General features: G+C 39.8%; 1 long non-coding RNA gene across 1 annotated transcript; it reads right to left on the bottom strand.

Moving 5' to 3' along the window:
- Window positions 1-2698: 2698 nt before the first annotated feature.
- On the bottom strand, window positions 2699-19026 carry LOC148044099 (uncharacterized). Its single transcript, XR_015697653.1, has 3 exons — window positions 18908-19026; window positions 10861-10955; window positions 2699-3243 (listed from the first exon to the last, which is right to left on the bottom strand). It is a non-coding gene; the product is annotated as an uncharacterized LOC148044099 (long non-coding RNA).
- Window positions 19027-19400: the final 374 nt, after the last annotated feature.

Raw genomic sequence — 19400 nt, 5'->3', positions numbered from 1 at the left:
ACATAAAAAGGCTGAAAGAATACATTCATGGACAATGTAATTATGAGTTTATGACACATATTTTGCAAATCAGAAATTCTTCAACCAGTGCATTGGGATCCATTGAGTTCCCAGTGATGACAAACCTTTTTGTAAACGTGTGCCAAAATTGTGTGTGTGCACGTGATATTATGCATGCATATATTATGCATTGTGGGTATTATGCATACCCACAATGCAATGCGCCCCGCCCACCTGTGCATACACATGCGACCCCCCCATGCATGCACATATGATCCCATGCACATACGTGCATGACCCCCACACACAGGGGAGAGTTCTCGCCCTCCCCAGGATTCAGGAAAGCCTCCGGAGCTTGGGAAGGGTGAAAAATGAGCCCAATGGGCCAACCGGAAGTTCAGAAATGATCTGTTTCCAGCTTCCAGAGGGCTTCCGGGGAGGGGGGCAGGGGAGGCCATTTTCACTCCACTGAAGGCCTTCCCTTCAGGAAAGCCTCTGGAGTTTAGGGAGGGTGAAAAACAGGTCCAACGGGCCAACCGGAACTTCAGAAACAACTGGGCCCATTTTTTGCCCTCCCCAAGTTCCAGAGGCTTTCCTGAAGCCTGGGGAGGGTGAAAACGGCCTCCCTAAGCCCCCAAGTAGCCCTCTGGAAGCCAAAAATGGATCATTTTCAAACTTCCGGTTTGACCATTGGGCCCATTTTTCACCCTCCGCAAGCTCCAGAGGCTTTCCTGAAGCCTGGGGAGAGTGAAAACAGTCTCTCCGAGCCTTCTGGAAGGCCAAAAATTTGCTGGCCAGTGCATACATGCGCACCAGAGCTGACAGTTCACGTGCCGGCAGATATGACTCCGTGTGCCACCTGTGGTATAGGTGCCATAGGTTCAGCATCACAGCTATAGGTTTTGCTGGCTGGAAATAATGGAAATGTTAGTCTAAACTAGAACAGCATCAAGTAGGATGGTTTGATAAGTTACTACACATATGCCACTTGACCTTTCTCTCCTTGAAAATTCATTATCAGATACTAAGGAAAGTACTTTTGTGTTTAGAGTAATATACCATAACTAAAATCCTAAACTCACCTAAGAAGTATGCTTCATCCCCATTGATCAGTCTACTCCCAACTTGAGATATCTCCTTCCCTCCCCATCCCCCTCTCTCTTGTTGAGTGATATACACTACATGTAAGTAAAATGTTTAATTTTTGCAGATCCAGAAACATGTATTTAACAAAGTAATGGTATTTAACAAAGGTGGGACAGCTTTACTAGATTATCATCCACAATCTTTTTAGGTTACTGTTTTAATTTTCTTGTGACCAAATTTGTTCTTCTTCTCAAGCTTCCTGCTGTTGTTAGCACTGGCTCCATAGTTTCTTTTTAAGAGCTGCTGAAAATGGCACTTTGGTGGAAACAGATGGATTGAGTGTGGCCGTGAGATGCTGTTTGTCACCACAAATGTATTTCCATGACAACTAGAAAAATGCCAGATAAATAATTTATCCTCCTCCTGTAGGGAAGATGATGCTTCAAAAAACTGGTAGGCATGAAAAAGCTTGCCTACATCCATCTCTAACTCTCCACCTGTTTATTTTAATTATCAGTAAAGAACATCCATGTGCCATAGGCAACTTGGCAATTGTGTGTCTATTTCTTATGAATTATTAGGCTCTGCATCTTGTCACTGGGCATTCACTTACTTGCTATACTTATGGACTTGTGCAATGCATTCTTGGTGTGAGTTGGGCAGCCATATAAAAAGTATAAGCAAACAAAATCAGAGGTTCACAAAGACAATAATAGAATTCTTCATTTTTTTAAACCAGATTTTATTCACCTTGTAAATTCAAGTAAATAAAAAAATAAAGGAAAAATACAAATTATTGCAATACATGGAATGGTAGTTCAAACTTCATCAGTTAACAGTAATCTTTTCTAGTTCAGCATAGAACCTTCTTTACTTTGGAAACAGGTGGTCTTTTTTCCACAATGAATGATAATCCTTAGAGGTCTTTGGGGAAATTCTACCTGTTAATTACTCCAAGTATTTTAGTATATACTATATACTGCTGTGCAAAAGAAGAGACAATAGAACTGTAAACATTTATGTCCTTTAAATACCATAAATAATTCAACACCCTAAAATCTGAAGCAAATTTAAGGTTCTCCCTGGTGAACAGAACATCTCTTCTCTTGTTTACCTAGGAAGGGTGGGAAGAGCCATGATTAGACCTACGTATGAAAGTGACGTTTCTGGTGAGTTTATGAAGTGAGGTACCTACATAGAATCAAACAATACAGAAGTGTTAATTAACCAATATCATTAAGATACATCATCTCCACCTGCTCCATTTTCTTAAGAATTCCTCCCCCCAAGTCTTACCATCTATTAAAATGTATTGACTGATAATCATGAAGATTTTCTTGTCACTGAGCCTCATGTGATCCAGTTTACTATCCTTTCAGCTTCAAACTGTTGGCCATTTATTCAAGCTTTTAAATTGTGATAGTCAAAATAATTTTAATTTGCTCTTTGTTTTTATCATTCTGTTTTATACTGCATTATGTACTGTTACTTTTTCTTTCTGTTTTATTTGAAGAGAACACAGGATACACACACACACACACACACACACACACACACACACAAATTTAAAACAAAGAAATGCAATCCTTTTTAAAACTTTTGTAGTGTTTATTAAAGTGTGCTCATAATTATGCAGCCCTCTGGATAGTGGATTATTACAGTCCTATCATTCTCATGTTGCTATGTAATTGTATTAACTGTCTGAAGTCAATACTGTACTTAGCTTTGTCCACTGAACCGTGTGGTGTGATCATCAGCTAAATTCATCATGATGCTATACTTTGTTGTATACAGTAAGTGTCTACAGTTCTTCATTTTTGTAAGTGAGAATGTTATCATTCATGTCAACTGAGATGACACAATGGATTGTTGAAATACCTTTGGATTTGATACTGCTCCCCTGTTATGCACAATCTCTGACTCATTCCCCTGATGACGATATTTTGCAGGCAATACCAGAGGAATGGTATAACTCTGGTATTTTGCTAAGCAACTCTAGTGTGTTAGTTTCACGCTCTTTTCTGAACATAACTTGGATTTGAGGTTTGTTTGTTTTAATGTTCTTGCTTGTTGGGTGGAACATGTTTGCTCCATATTCTATACACTCTCCTTTTACTGCAATGATGTTCTTTGATGATGTACAGTTTCTACAATAGTCTAAAAAAAAAACCCGATGGAATAAAATCATTAAAGAAAGGATGCAAAAGCAGGGACAGAATGATATATGAATGACAAGAATTAAAATATTTTTATTTATTTTAAATAATTAAATTGAATTGTTAAATTGTCTATGGCATGTTGTCATGCAGTGAGTTGGCCATGGTGAGTTGGCTGTATGAGTTTGCTGTGATGGGTTGGTCCGGCCAGTTGGCCATAGCGAATTGGCTCTGGCAAGTTGTGCCAATCTGATTCCACAATCAACTGGATTTACTGAAATCTTTCTTGGCCCATACTAAGGTGAAGCAACAGAAAGGGACACATTATCTACCTATACAAATACTCAAGAACATTTAACCCAGTTAAGAAAGGTTAAATGTGAGAATTCTGCTAATCTTTGCACCACTTCTTCAGGGACTCTCAGAGAAGATGTTTTTTGACACATAATAAAAAAAAAGATGATTATCTTGTTCTGTTATCATCTGCTTCTGGATAAATTCTTCCTTCTCATTACTTTCAGGTAGTGTAAATCATTACCACACATAACTTTTATTAGAAGAATATAATATTGTGCCACTTAGTTTCTTTGTCTACCAAAATATGTTTTATGGATTTTGTGTGTGAAAGTTCAATATACCACAGTTCAAAGATCTACCATGTATGTTTACAAGCATCTGAAAAATGGGCCTTTTAGTTGTTTTGCATGATTTTTTAAAAAATTGTTATATTTGTAACAGCTTGCTAAAAGGGGAAGGAATTTAGTAAAATGTGGTTTGAGCAGCTATTATTGTAAAGGGCAGCACTCCCTTCTCTACTAGGACTCAAGTGTTGTAGATCCAGGAAATGACTTAGCGCTGTATCTGCCTGCAGACCTCACTGCTATCCTGGCTATAACTGTTATTTGGAATAAATTTCTATCCAAATGTCTTACTGCCAGTCTGGAACTACTACACAAATATATATGTATAAAGTTGTAACTTTATGGAAACATTAACAGGACTTTTAAAAGTTACAAGTTATTTTTTAAAAAGTTACTAAGTAAACAAGTTATTACAACACTTTTCAAAGGGGAATGTCTTAATTCAACGTTACTCAAATTTTCTGCAATCATGACTACTGAATACACATGTAGAAAGTGCAAGACCCTCCTAATAAATAAATATCCCCTCCCGATGTTTTCATTTTTAAGAACACAGGAGTTCACATTTTAGTGACTAATATGATTTTACAAATTTTGTCCATTTGTAAAGGTACTTTAAAATAAATTTTGTATCAAAAATTGAATTCAAAATTTATTTACCACTTGAATTATTGTATGTGCCCAATGCCACAGTAACAACTACTTTTATCATAAACTTGCAGATCAAGAATATTCTTCAAGAAAAATATCTGAGGACCAAGGAGCTACTGATAACTGATGCACAGCCCAATGAAATCTCATGTTTAAATATGCTTATATTTCCTATTTGCTCATTTATTCTTGGGCTACTTGTCAGAGATCACATTTAGTTGAGCACAGGCAGACTGAAGATGGTGACTGTGCTCTCTCCAGATGGCTATTGGCAGAAGTGGGAAAGTAATGCTGAGGCATTGCCTGGGCTTCTGCCAAATGATTGTTACCTAGTACACGTCAACTTTTTTCATAACCAATCTGTGCTAGCAATAATTAATTACAAAAGCCAATCTCTTTAAGTTCTGGTTAGTAAGATTTACTAAGAAAAAAATGTTAAAGTATAGTGGAAGAATTCCGGAAAATACTCTACTTTCAGATAAAAAACTATAAGTGGGAAAATTAGTGCAGGAAGGGTTCTGGATCTTCTTCTGCTTTCAGTGTAAAAGGGAAGGAAGCTTGAACTTTTCATGAAAGAGGGTCAGGCTGCATTTGTTGATTGTTTTAGAAATACTATTAAGAGGTGAGGGTGAGAATTGGTTCTTATAGCAAGGACAGATTTGCAGGTTGATTCTTGGTGCATGAAAGGGAAGCAATCTGAGACAGCAACTAGAGTTGCTATGACTGTAGTTGCTGCAGCAAACTACCAAATGGATCACCAAAATCCTCTCTTTGAGAATTATTGAGGATTATTCTAAGTAATAGAATAACTGCCTACTGAGGCTTGACTTCCGGAGACCAAACCCCCACTGTAGGGAGGAGGAACCGACCAAGTGGTTCCGCCCCAGGCGACTTATGGACCCCTTGAGGTTCCAGACGGAGCTTGGGGTTATTCCTGATACTCTCGCCCACAGTCTGGTGGAAACTCTGGTTGCTGCCTGGCACTCGGCAGCATCGGAGTCCCTTGACCGGATTGCGCCACTACGGCCGCTCCGAGGTGGCGGATCCCGGAGGCCCCCTTGGTTTACCGAGGAGCTCCGGGAGAGGAAGCGCCGGAGGAGACGCCTAGAGCACTTATGGAGGTCCGATAGATCCGAACCAAACCGAGCACTCTTAACAACTTGCACCAAGGAATACATCAGAGCACTTAGGGCAGCGAAAAGATCATATATTGCCACCTTGGTTGCGTCCGCTGAGTCTCGCCCAGCTGCCCTGTTTAGGATAACCCGTTCCCTCCTAAATAGGAGGGATACGGGGGAACCCTTGCAGGGTAGGGCTGAAGACTATGCCCAGTTCTTAGCGGACAAAGTTGCTCGGTTTCGGTCGGATCTGGACTCCACTTTTGCAGATCCAGCCGAGGCACAGGAGGATACTCTGGTAGACCATTGCTGGGTTGAGTTTCAGGATATTGCCCCCGGGGACGTGGACAAGGCCATGAGAGCTGTGAGTGCCTCCACCTGTGTACTGGACCCGTGTCCCTCCTGGCTGGTTGCCAACAGCGGAGAGGTGACACGGGGCTGGATCCAGGTGGTTGTTACCGCCTCCCTTCGGGAGGGACTCTTCCCCTCCGCACTTAAAGCGGCAGTGGTGAGACCCCTCCTGAAGAAGCCATCTTCGGATCCAGCCGTTCTTAACAATTATCGTCCAGTCTCCAACCTCTCCTTTGTTGGGAAGGTTGTTGAGAAGGTGGTGGCCTGCCAGCTTCAGTGGTCCTTGGAGGAAGCCAGTTATCTTGGCCCGTTCCAGTCCGGCTTCAGGCCCGGTTACAGCACAGAAACCGCTTTGGTCGCATTGACCGATGATCTCTGGAGAGCCAGGGATGGAGGCCATGCCTCCATCTTGGTTCTCCTTGACCTCTCGGCGGCTTTCGATACCATCGACCATGGTATCCTTCTGCGACGACTGCGGGAGGTGGGGGTGGGAGGCACTGTTTTATGGTGGATCTCCTCCTACCTCTCGGACCGGTCGCAGTCGGTGTTGGTTGGGGGGCAGAGATCGACGCCTAGGCCCCTAACATATGGGGTGCCGCAGGGGTCGGTCTTATCCCCCCTACTATTTAACATCTACATGAAACCGCTGGGCGAGATCATTCGGAGGCACGGGATAAGATACCACCAATACGCGGACGATACACAGCTGTATCTGTCCGCCCCGTGCCAACTCAATGAAGCGGTGGACGTGATGAACCGGGGTCTTGAGGCCATTAGGGACTGGATGAGGGCTAACAAACTTGTACTCAACCCGGAAAAGACCGAGTGGCTGTTGTATTTCCCTCCCAATAATTTGGCTAGTGTTCCATCACTCAGGCTGGGGGGTCAAACATTACACCCCTCAGACAGGGTTCGCAACTTGGGAGTCCTCCTGGACCCACAGCTGACCTTCGATCATCATCTGTCAGCTGTGACCAGGGGGGGGCATTTGCCCAGGTTCGCCTGGTGCGCCAGTTGCGACCCTACCTGAACAGGGAGGCTCTCACAACAGTCACTTGTGCACTTGTGACCTCTAGGCTGGAATACTGCAACGTGCTCTACATGGGGCTGCCCTTGAAGAGCATCCAGTGACTTCAGCTAGTCCAGAATGCGGCCGCGCGAGTGATTGTGGGTGCACCTCGGTTCGCCCACATAACACCTATCCTCTGCGAGCTGCGCTGGCTACCTGTTGATCTCCGGATGCGCTTCAAGGTGCTACTTACCACCTTTAAAGCCCTCCATGGTAGTGGATCTGGGTACTTGAGAGACCGCCTCCTGCCAATTACCTCCCTGCGACCTATTAGGTCACACAGATTGGGCCTCCTCCGAGTTCCATCTGCCAGTCAGTGTCGACTGGCAACTACGCGGAGGAGAGCCTTTTCAGTAGTATCTCCGACCCTTTGGAACGATCTCCCCGTGGAGATTCGTACCCTCACCACCCTCCAGACCTTCCGCACAGCCCTCAAGATCTGGCTATCCCGTCAGGCCTGGGGTTAAAGATTATAGTCTGTCCCCACCCGAATGATGAATGAATGTTGCTTTTATTTTAATTATATGTTATTTATATATGTCATTGTGTGTCTTCCCCCCCCTATCTGTTGTAAGCCGCCCTGAGTCCCCCCAGGGAAAAGGGCGGACTATAAATAAATTTACCATTTACCATAATATGTAAGTCAAAACTTACAAGAGCAGCCAGTGCATTAGAACCTCTTCAGCTTTTAGGATCTTTTTGAGAAAGGTAATTTTATAATAACTTTTCACCAACTTTTTCTCTAATAGAATGAAGAGGAAATCTATGTATCTATATAACTACAGGTATAGTTGCAGAGAAGGCATAAACTCAGAGAATGAACCTCCACCCTCATAAATCATAATCCTTTTGGCAGAATGATAGCTTTTTCCTTTTGTGATTTCAGTGGGCACATTACTGTCAAGTTGAAGTAATGAATTGCTGACCTGGATTTACCCCAGTAATACTCCTTCCATAAATATAACATAATGAATTGTATATCTCAGAATATACAATTATGTTCTACATTGTTCCAAATACTAATATACCAAATCACACTTTCTAATCTTAATGTGAGCCAATGCTAAGAAATAGATACATATTTCATGTTTGCCTATTACATTTTATTTTACTCTGTATGCAAACTTTTATTTTTCTATTGTTGCTTTCTTATGTCAGTATAATATTGGATTGATTCACAAAAGATTTTGAGATCTCATCTAATGAAAGTGTTAGTTCCTCCTTCACTAAGTTTGCAAATCTTTCTTCAGGCTTTTAATGCCAATGAAATCCTTTCTTTTAAAAGGCTTGTCTGCCTACGCAGCTGTGTTTGTCATGGGAATACAGTAATATATTCTCTGATGCATTGTGTGTATTTTTCCTTGTAAAAGGCAAAAAGGAAAGATCCTCAAAGGTTTTGTATCAGTCTAAGCAAGGCAAAGAAGCAGCAGAACCATCACCTCATTTGACACTTTAGTTCAGAGGTGTCAAACTCAAGGCCCGCAGGCCAGATCAGACCCACAGGGTGCTTGGATCTGGCCCATGAGGCTGTCCTAGAAACAGTGGATCAGCCCATGGTGCCTCTGCCAGTGAAAATGAAGCTCATGAGGGCCACACTCGGTTCTCACGAGCTCTATTTTCACTGGCAAAGTGCTAGAAAAACAAACTACTAGTAAAAGTGGCATTTGAACACATGAGTGACATTGAGCTAGTCACTCCCACTTGCCCCCTGCCCCCCCTGAGGTCAAACTCAACTCTGAGGCGACCCTCAATAAAATCAAGTTTGACATCCCTGCTTTAGTTCATTTATCTAAGGAGGTAGATATACTGAATGTATAAATTTGATGTTGGGAGGACAGTGAGCATTCTTCTAGGTAAAACAGACCAAAGCCTATAAGAAGTTTATATAGTTTTGCTACACTAATTAAGCTATGTGATTGTTATTTATCTGAAATCTAAAGACCATTTCATAAAATATAGTTTGAGGATGCTACTTCCACCCCATTTAGTGTTCCTGCTCATGGCAGAGGAAACAAAATTCCTTTATATAAGTAAGATTTCCTTAAGATCTCTCCTCTAAATTAGCGTGGTTTTAAAATATCAAGAAAAGTCTTCACAGAGAGAGAACAGGCAACTTTGTAGCTTTGTAGGTACCATGTGTGTGTGTGTGTGTGTCTGTGTTTTTTTATTTGTGCTGATAAATAAATAAAGGGAGACTAGTATAGATCTATTTCAAGCTATTTAGCTCTCATCAGCTAGCCATACCCTTACTGGGATTCGAACCTGTGCTGTGTTGCATCTTAGGCAAACTTCTTAGCCATTAAGCCACAGGTCTCCTCCTTATCAGCTGAATCCAGGGAAGAAGATATATATTTAGAGTCACAACCCCTGGTACTATGTGTGTGTGTGTGTGTCTGTGTGTGTGTGTGTGTGTGTATGTATGTATGTATATATATATGTCTGTGTGTGTGTGTGTGTGTGTGTGTGTGTGTTATATTTATGCTGATAAATAAATAAAGGGAGACTAGTATAGATCTATTTCAAGCTATTTAGCTCTCATCAGCTAGCCACACCCTTGTTGGGAATCGAACCTGTGCTCTTTTTGCCTCTTAGGCAGATGTGTTAACCATTGAGCTACAGAGCTCGACTCCTTATCAGCCAGCCAGGGTGAGAGGTATATATTTAAAGTCACAACCCCTGGTATGCCCAAATATGGGAGGAAGGTCTAACACATAATAGAAAACAAGATAATTAAGAAGTTCTAAAGGCTTTTTTGCCATGTCAGAAACTGTAATTGAGAACTTGAGAAATGGGGAAGAACTGCAGACTACACAACCATAATGTTCACAGAAACAAAAGAGGAATGGAGAAAGTGTCTCAGAAAGGACCAACTATGGTTTTCAGGACAGTAAAAGTAGAGGAGAGAGGTGCTTACAATGTTGCAAGATTCTGTTAATTGTGACCTTATAATAAGGGCAGTGTTAATACTCATGGCTTGTGCTTCTTATCTGGACTACCCTGAAGAGTTAACAGAAGCATTCTAACAACAGCTGGGAACTGAATCAGTAATTAGCCAGAGAACACCCAAAGTCAGCAGTTCACAAAGACCATAATTTGAGCCATGACAATCTATGAACAGGAGAGAAATAGATTCAGAAGCACAAGACTTGTTTGTAACAGTTCAAAGAATTCCATGAATAGGTCCAAATGCAGTAAAAGTGGCAAAAATGCCAATCTAGAGTCAGAGTTGTTTCCAAGAGAGAAGCAAAAGCCTAGGTTGCTGTCCTCTCAAAGAGGCATGTTGAGGGCCTTTGCCCAGCTTTCCACAGCTACAGGGATACATTTGGGCTATGTGCCCTGCCAATAGATGGGCCTTTAATATCTGAATCTGCTCTCATCTGCAGAAGCGCATTGCCTCCTGGAGTGACTATGTAGCTACTGGTCCTTCAGGCTGCTGGTCTGTAAGCTCTGTCTTTTTAATTTCTGATGTAGGGAATTCACATGAGCCTATTACACAATAGGACTCCTCTGTAGCTTCACATCCTGTAGAACAGCTTTCCCCTGAGACTGTTATGTTGAGCTTTCATAGTTTTGAAAATTTGGCAGCAGACCCTCAGTGCAATGGAGTGATGTGTTTCCTGGTAGTCTATTTTCTTTGTTATAACTATGGAATTGATTGTTCTCCTTGAAGTGTATGTATTATGATCTGGTTTTGCATTTTGTCTTATTATTCCTAAACTTGTTTTAATTATAATATCAAGTTACCTCAGTGAATAATGCAGGAGAAAGATAACACAATGGTTACTTACAGACAAGTATATGATGTGATTCAGTAGATCTTCTGAGTACAGTTCTATTGCACTGGGTTGCACACATTTATTTCATTAGATTTATGGGATTCAATCTGGAAAGGAGAGGAACATAAATTACTTTCTGCTTTGCTTAGAATCAAATAAATGGACACACATTAAATTATCTGAAAATAAAGAAATTATGATTTATGCCAGGGGTGTCAAACTGGTGGCCTGCGTGCTGGATGCATCATGAACAGGCCACAACCACCCCAGTTCTGCAAATGGGAAAAACATCACAAAACATCATGTGATGGCAACGTGACGTGGTGAGTTTGACACCCACAATTTATGCATTATACTAAACCATAATGTTTTGATTTTAATGTATTGTATAATCTCAGCCCAGGGTTTTTTTAGACTATTGTCTGTAGTGATGCAAAACCACCAATTGTACTTTGTTCAATAAACTGTTTATGATAACCATGTTAGCAGTCAAAATGTCTCCTTCCATCTCTGATGTAATGCTTCCAAGTATACCCTAGATCAGTGTTTTTCAACCTTTTTTGTGCAAAGGCACACTTTTTTCATGAAAAAAATCACGAGGCACACCACCATTAGAAAATGTTAAAAATTTTTAACTCTGTGCCTATATTGACTATATATAAAGTGTTTTTCCCACGGCACACCTTACACTATGTCACGGCACACTAGTGTGCCGCGGCACAGTGGTTGAAAAACACTGCCCTAGATGATAAGGAATACTGAAGAAGGTCCTTGGAGTAAAGAATATTCAAAGCCAACTAAACATTGAATTTATTGTTTAAGAAACTATCTGCACATTTCTCAGTTACTGGGGAAAAAGCAGCCACCTTACCAGTTCTCAAGAACCTGGAAAAAGAGCCTTCACAAAAACCTCTACCCAAATGAATTGAACAGAAACTAATTCAGCTGTTAAATTCTTATAGAAAGAATAAATAAATTATTCTTTCAATAGAGTTTTCAGTTATCTGATGTTTGCTTTTGGCTGAATCTATTATCGGGTCCTTGACAATTGATTTCTTTGCAGTTGTGGCCCGATGTGCATCCTAATTGGAAACCAGGATCCAGTTTGCTTCTCCCTGACACTTTCCAGATCTGTTGGATCATATTATCCATAATTCTCAGTTAGTCTACAGATAAAAATGTCCACAATTGGATTCTAACCATATTACTGATATACACTTCAAAATTATATTTTCATTGCGTGTAATACTTACACATTAGCTCATTTATTATTCTGAAAAAGTGGAAAAACATAAAATAGATTCAGAGTCATATCTAGCTGTAGTAATTACCGTGTTTCCCCTAAAATAAGACAGGCTCTTATTTTCTTTTGACTCCCAAAATAAGCACTTGGCCTTATTTTGGGGGAGATCTTATTATTTTTGAGCTGCAGGAGGCCCCTTAACCTTGGTCCACGGATCAGCTGATCCAGAGAGGGCTGGAAGTTGTCTCTGTTTCTGGCACACTCTGGCCAGTCCTAGCGTCGCTGGGCCAGTCACTCTTTTTGCAGCCACCACTAAGAGAAGAGGCACAGTAGGTAAGGTTTGTGGGAGCAGCCTCTGTGAGGCCATTTCGTGTGGATGACAGATGCATGTGGGGCATATGGGGCATATTCCCCCCTTCCCCCCGAAATGGCGGGAACTGGCTGCGCATACATTTAAATATTTTAGGGGAGGGCTTATTTTAAAAGGAGGGCTTTTTTTAGTGCATGCGCTCAAAAGCCCGATTTGGCTTATTATCCGGGAAGGTCTTATTTTTGGGAAAACAGGATAAATGTCTAGTTGAGCTCCATAACAGGCAAAGAAAGAAAGCAGGTATACCAAAGAACTGGAGAAACTATGTAAGAGAAATCACCTTCTTAGCAGATTAAATGTATATACATATCTCAAATTTAACAACTTCACAATATGACATTTGCCACTTTCAACCTGCCTGTGGATACACCCACAACACCTATATAAACAACATGTACATGAGAATCAACTTGATGTAGTGATTAAGGCATCAGGGTAGAAACTGAGAGACCATGAGTTCTAGTCCTGTCTTGGGTATGAAACCAGCTGGGTAGCCTTGAGCCAGTCACTTTCTCTCTGCCTTAGGAAGAAGGCCCTGGCAAAGCACTTATGAAAACCTTACCAAGAAAACTGCAGGGCTTGTCTAGGCAGTCTTCAAGAATCAGACATTATTGAGTGGAAGGGACCCCCCCCCCATATTCATGAATTGGAGGTTACAATCATAACGCAGTTACAAAGGATGATTTATCAAAGGGAAGGGCTCACAATATCTGTGCCTGAGAAGTTTATCAAGCTGCTGGCCAAACATCTTTGAAAGACAAGTTCAGCTCCTACAGTTGAGAATTATAGGGCAATGGAGGAAACCAAGGAGCTCTGAGTGATACCCAGGGTTTTTGTAACTGGTTCTTCCATATTGTACAAGCTTAGGAGTATCCACAAGCAGTTCCTAGACGCTAGGAAGAAAACATTATCTTGGGGAAAGGACACAGTTTCAAATTAAATGTTCATAATTTATTAACTAGCACTGAAATCTCTGCAAAAGCTAATCTGTGAGGTAAAATACGTTGACTGGGGGAAGAAAATTCCTAGGCTCTAGAAATGATGGGGCTATCATATTTTAATGCATTTAATCCATACATTTATACACTACAGGGTAATAACAATGTAACCATAAAAGGTAACGTATGTTAGTAAAATACCATGTCAGGTTGTTTAATAGGTTAGATAACCATTGAACTAAGCTGCTGTCTGTGTAGCTAATCATTTTGCCATCAATCTGGCATGCCAATTGGGAACAACTCCTTCCAGGCTAAATAAATACATGTAAATTAATAAAGCCTAATAGTGCAGGAAAAGAATGAGAGATCTCATAGAGTTATAATCAATATCAAGTAGCAAAGTCATGCCTTTTCCAAATACCTTATACGGCTATAGCCAGCCTTAGTCACTTCTTGCCAATTTATTTTCCCTTTGTGTTGGTGCCATGGTAACTCCTCTCAGTTTATTGTTGGCATACTTGACAGAGAAGTTCTCAGAGGATGAATTCCTTGACCTTCCCAGATGCTGCTTATTTGGAGTTCAGAAGCTTGTTTCTTTTTATAGGCAGCAAGTTATATTGGGATTTTCTTACATATGCAAATAAATCAGCTTGTCACTGATCAAGAAAGAAGCAACTGGCTTTTTAGCGTCTGTTGCTACTTTATGTAGCTTCTTTTTAAATATTTTATAAAATATTTTAATTCTATGACTTAAAGCATAAGTAATGTTAAAATGTCAATTGTGCTTCAATGACAAATAAAATAGGCAAGCTGAGCTAATTAAGTGCTGAATGTAGCAGTGTGGAGGCAAATGTTACCGTTAGGAAAATAGAAAACAAGAGTTTTGAAAAAAGAGTTTGGTGATTATCTAACCCAGGATTTCTCGACCAGAGACTCTAAACTTCTCTGAGGTGTCACCAAGAATTCCTTGGGAGATTATGATTTATTTTTTTAAAAAAGCAGAAACCAAATAAAACCCTCCAAAAGTAGGTTGGGCAGCCAGAGCATGCAGAGGTCCTGGGTGGGGTTGGGATTACACATACAAGTGGGGAGGAGAGCAAAGCACAAACCAAAGAGGAGTAAATGACAAGGAAAGGAAGGAGGAGGAGCAGATAGTAAAAGTGCACATGTGGAAGAGATGATGCCAGAGCCTGTATACTGGGGTTCTCTTTGCCAACACGTGCCTGCCTTTCTCCAGGTGCCGTGGCCTGGGGGGCTGTGAGTGCAGAAGATCTGGGGTTGGTCTGGCCCAGGCATCACAAGCAGCAGAAGCTACCCATAAAGGAGGAGGGGAGGAAAGAAACACTTTAATTTAAGAACACTGTTAATTCATAAATATAAGCCTACATGAAACAAATCTATTTTTGTAATTTCTGGTCTATATTTGAGCCAGATCAGCAGGGGTTCCCTGAGACCTGAAAAATATTCCAAGGGTCCTTTAGGCTAAGGATCCCCAGCCCCTGGGCTGATGTGAGCTGCAGCAAATTGGGAACTGAGCCACACAAGCAGCAGACAAGCGTGCAAGTACCCGAAGCTGCAAGTGATGTGCACGTGTGAAAAACCATCCCCGCTCCCTCCCCATCGCCATCAGCACCAGTAGATCCGGAAAGGTTGAGGACTGCTGCTTTAGGCTCAAAAGTTTGAGAAAAACTGATCTAATCCAACCTCCTCCTAATTTTAAGAATGCACTACTATGGCATCCTTGAGAGATGGATATTCAGTTTTTATTTAAATCCTCCCAGCAGAGGAAGTAGGTTGTTCCACTGCTGATACAGTATGTGTCTAATCAATTAGGTGGCTAAATTCAAACAATCTGAATAAGGCAGCTTTAAAAAGGAACATTCAGCAACAAGGTTTTTTTTGTTGGGAGACAGCAATAGTTCTAGAATCTAAAGTTTATTTAAAGTTTATTCTATGAGATCATCAAATTCTCAGGCTTAGCATGTTAAATATCTCAAACTACCTGAAATTTTCACTCTTAGCTAGTAATGACAAAGACATTTTATATAGTTTGGATTTGTGCATCATGCTGCATTACAAAATAAAAATAAAAGCACAAGATGAGTCAATCAATTAAGTCCAACATTCTATGTCATTTGTTGGCTAAGCGTTTGTGCGAATGCTACCAATTGTAACTTGTTCAGGAAATCACAGTTAAGTTAACATAGTTTTGCACTTGCTTGAGCCCATGGAATATCAGACATGTAAGCAGTAATGAGCTTATTCAAACCCAAACTCAACCAAATATTTTACAATTTAGCATGAAATGTGTCTGCTGCTAGTCAATACATCTAATGGCAGTCCTATTACAACATGCTTAACTTGATGAATAAATGAAGCCACTTTCTGCAATGAATAATAAACAATCCAATAGCTGGAATTCACATGATAAACTTAAAAAAATCCTAACAAAATGATGGAAAATACCAAGAATAAAACTAAGCAATTTAACCTATGGTAGAAATTCTAAGGGAGTTTAAAATGTTGACTTTAAAATGTTAAATGCCTTGGGGAAAGGCTATGTGAAAGAATATCATGGATGTAAAAATTGGTTTTGACAACATTTCTGAACCCAAGATCCTCTCAGGAAAAGGTCCCTGACATGCCATGGTATTTATTTCTAGGAAAATGGATAGCCTAAATGTAGCTGTTTTTCTATTGTTTGGGTAGGATGGGACTCTGTTCTCCTACAAGTTGTCTTGTCATTCAGGTATTCCTTCCCTTTCTCTTCTCCTCAACCTCAGAAAGCCTGAGAGGGGCTGACATCGTGTTGATACGACATGTGATCTTGGAGCTCCAAGATCGCTGTCGATATCTCTGCTGCTGGACGGTCCTTTTGGACCTAAACCATCCTGTAGAAATGGTGATAGAGAAGGGCACATCCTGCTGATCCCAGGGACATTGCAAAGTCCCTGGTAGATCCAGGAGATGCTCTTTTTTCCAGCCACAGAGAAGCAGCCATTGAAGCTGCTGAAAGTTGGGACAGCTCCAGAATGGATGGAAAGCTGGAGAGAAAGTGTGTCGAATTGGTGAGATAAATTTTATTATTAGAGAAGAGAACACCCCAAAAGATCAAAAGTAAAATTAAAATTGAAGACAGAAGAGGTTAAGCGGCGAGATTAAGCCTGAGTCAAACTTAAGTGTGTTATTTTTCTTTAATTTTTTTTTATGGATGGAATTTTTACAAATGTTTCTTAACTTTTAAACTTGACCGGGTTTTCTTTCTTTTTCTTTTTTCAATGCCCTATTGGATTGTTTTTCTAAGAACTTTTCTTAAGTTTGGAATATGAAGAGGGGAGTAAAAGCAGAGGAAAAAGAAGTAACACTGCCACTTAGAAGCTTGGAGGTTTGGAAACATTGCTTTTCTTTTTTTTTCTTTGAACATTTGATCTACATTTCAAGGTTTCTGAGCTTGTTTATTGAAAATGATAGCGGGAAGAGCACAGATTGTTTATACAGGTGCGCCTCTGGGGTACTATCAGTAGCTGGACTGGAGTGAAAAGAACACCTTGACTTGAAAGAGTGCAGTGAACTTGTTTGGAATGTAATAAAAAAGCTTTGGATGATATAGTGGCAGTGTTTACTATCTGGAGGAATGGCGCAACATGAAAAAGAAAAGGAAGTAACATTGCAAAGGATTATGCAAGAAATTCAAAAAATACAAGTAAGAACAGAGAGCATTGAAAAGAAAATGGAGAATATTGAACAAAAAAACAGAAAAAATAGGTGAAAAATGAGAATATTTACCAAATGATGATGAAATTTGAGAACAGAATTCAAAAAATTGAAGAAAAGGATGAACAAAGAGATAAGAAAATTGTTGATATTGACAGCAGATTGAGAGTGGTTGGAAATGACAGGAGTGAAATATTGAAATGGGAGATTGACAGATTGGAACTTTACCTCAGACTCCAAAACATAGAAGAAGAAAAGGGAGAAAATTTGGCAGAAGTAATGAAAGAAATTCTGGCAGAAGCATCGGTGATAAATGTTAGGAATATAATCTAACGGTTGGGTTGGCAATATATAAATCATGTAACAATGCTGTACCTGTTTCTTTAAATCATGCTGTAAATGTGATTGGTTGCTGTTTCCTCAATTGGCCATAAGATGGAGCCAGAATCACTGTTAGATGCTGATCTAATCTGAGTGTTTGGAAGCTGGCTGTTAGAAGTGCCATATAGTGATCAGCATGGGGTATTGTAAGTTTTGCAACTGCTAGCAAACTTTGTGTACCAGACTGTTTGTATGATTATGGACTATGTTATTTGGATTATCCCTTAACTGAAAGACGTTGATGACTGACTGTCTTAACCGTGTATAACTTGGACTGTTTGATGGACTCTGATACCTCTATTTCCATGAAAGTAAAAGCCTATTTAAACTGCAGTGTCTCTGTATGCTGATTTGTGTGTTCTCCAATACCACTATCACAATGCTTCTCTGAATGCACTCGCTCTCCCAAGGGGGAGCTTACCTAACAATAACCAAAGGGAAGTTGATGGAAGGAACAGATGGAGGGTTTCGAGTCTTTACAAGATATGTAATGAAAAACAAGTTGCCAAGAGAAGTCCATATAAGATCTACCAAGAAAGCAATTAGAACACAAATACTACAAATGGCAAGAGATATAAGATTGCATTACTATTGGAAGGATATAGGATGATGTAATGAAATGTTATAATAAAAACTAATTTAAATTTAGTTAAATTTAGAATATTAGGCATAAAATAATGGCCTCATGGACAATGGCCTGATGGACGAACCACGGGAACATCACATTATAGTCAAACAAAAGATTAACAATGATAATAATGTGTGTGTGTATGTGTGTGTGTATATATATATACATACACACAATTGATAATATGAAATTTTATACAAAGTGAGGACTATGGAGAGGATGCTCAAAGGTTTTGTAACTAAAGATAAACATTTATATAGAATATAATATAAAAATGTAATATTGCTGGATGGTTTTAGGATGATGTAATGAAATGCCATAATATAAATTTATTTTAAATTTAGAATATCTCACATAAAAGGATGTAATAATAGGTATAGTCAAATGAATGTTTAATAATGATAATAATTGTATAGATATATATTAGATTGATGATATGAGATTCTATATAAATTGCAAGTGAAGACTATTGTGAGGAAGCACAAAAGCTTTGTAACCAATCAACATACTGTATGTAACTGGAGGATGGTTTTTATGTTTTGTGTGTGTTTATGTTTGTTTTAAAATAATATATATATATATATATATATATATATATATATATATATATATATATATATATATATATATATATATATATATATATATATATATATATATATATATATAAATAAATAAATAAATAAAAGAAAGCCTCAACTGCCCTTCCTCCTTGCAGTTCTGATCAGCTTCTTACCCTAGATCATCTAGCTTCTAGGCTAGAAGCTCAATGCAAGATAACTTACAATATGCATGTACTCAATGGAGGAGCATAAGGGCAGAAAAGAACAGAGAGAGACCTGAACTGCTGGTTCCCATTAAGCCTCACGCCTGGAAAGCCACTCTTTCCTTGTATCAAGTGATTGTCAAGCTCTTGCAGTTGATTAGGAACTGAAAATATTCTTCTCTCTTCCCAGGTCAGAGCACCCTCGGCTTGTTTTTCCCAATTCACCACCCCATCCTAGCAATTAAATGTTATTAACTCACTTTTCTAAACAACTCCTGCATATGAGAGAGCTATATGTATGCACTATACAGCAAACAAGCAAATGAATTATGATGTCATGATGCAGATCTAACTTTCATATTTGCATAGTGATACTGAGGACAAGCACATAAGTCACAAGGCTTTTTTATAAGCAAACTCTCTGCTTATAAAATGACACCCAGCAATGCCTACCTGGCAGAGGTGGGATTCAGCCAGTTCTGACCGGTTCTGAAGAACCAGTAGCAGAAATT

This window comes from Thamnophis sirtalis, unplaced genomic scaffold (assembly GCF_051295495.1).
Source record: "Thamnophis sirtalis isolate CommonGarterSnake01/CBP01778 unplaced genomic scaffold, rThaSir2_p1.2 scaffold_9, whole genome shotgun sequence".
In the NCBI taxonomy this organism is placed as follows: domain Eukaryota; kingdom Metazoa; phylum Chordata; class Lepidosauria; order Squamata; family Natricidae; genus Thamnophis; species Thamnophis sirtalis.
The sequence above is the reverse complement of the archived record's forward strand: the minus strand, read 5'-3'. Positions and strand labels throughout refer to the sequence as shown.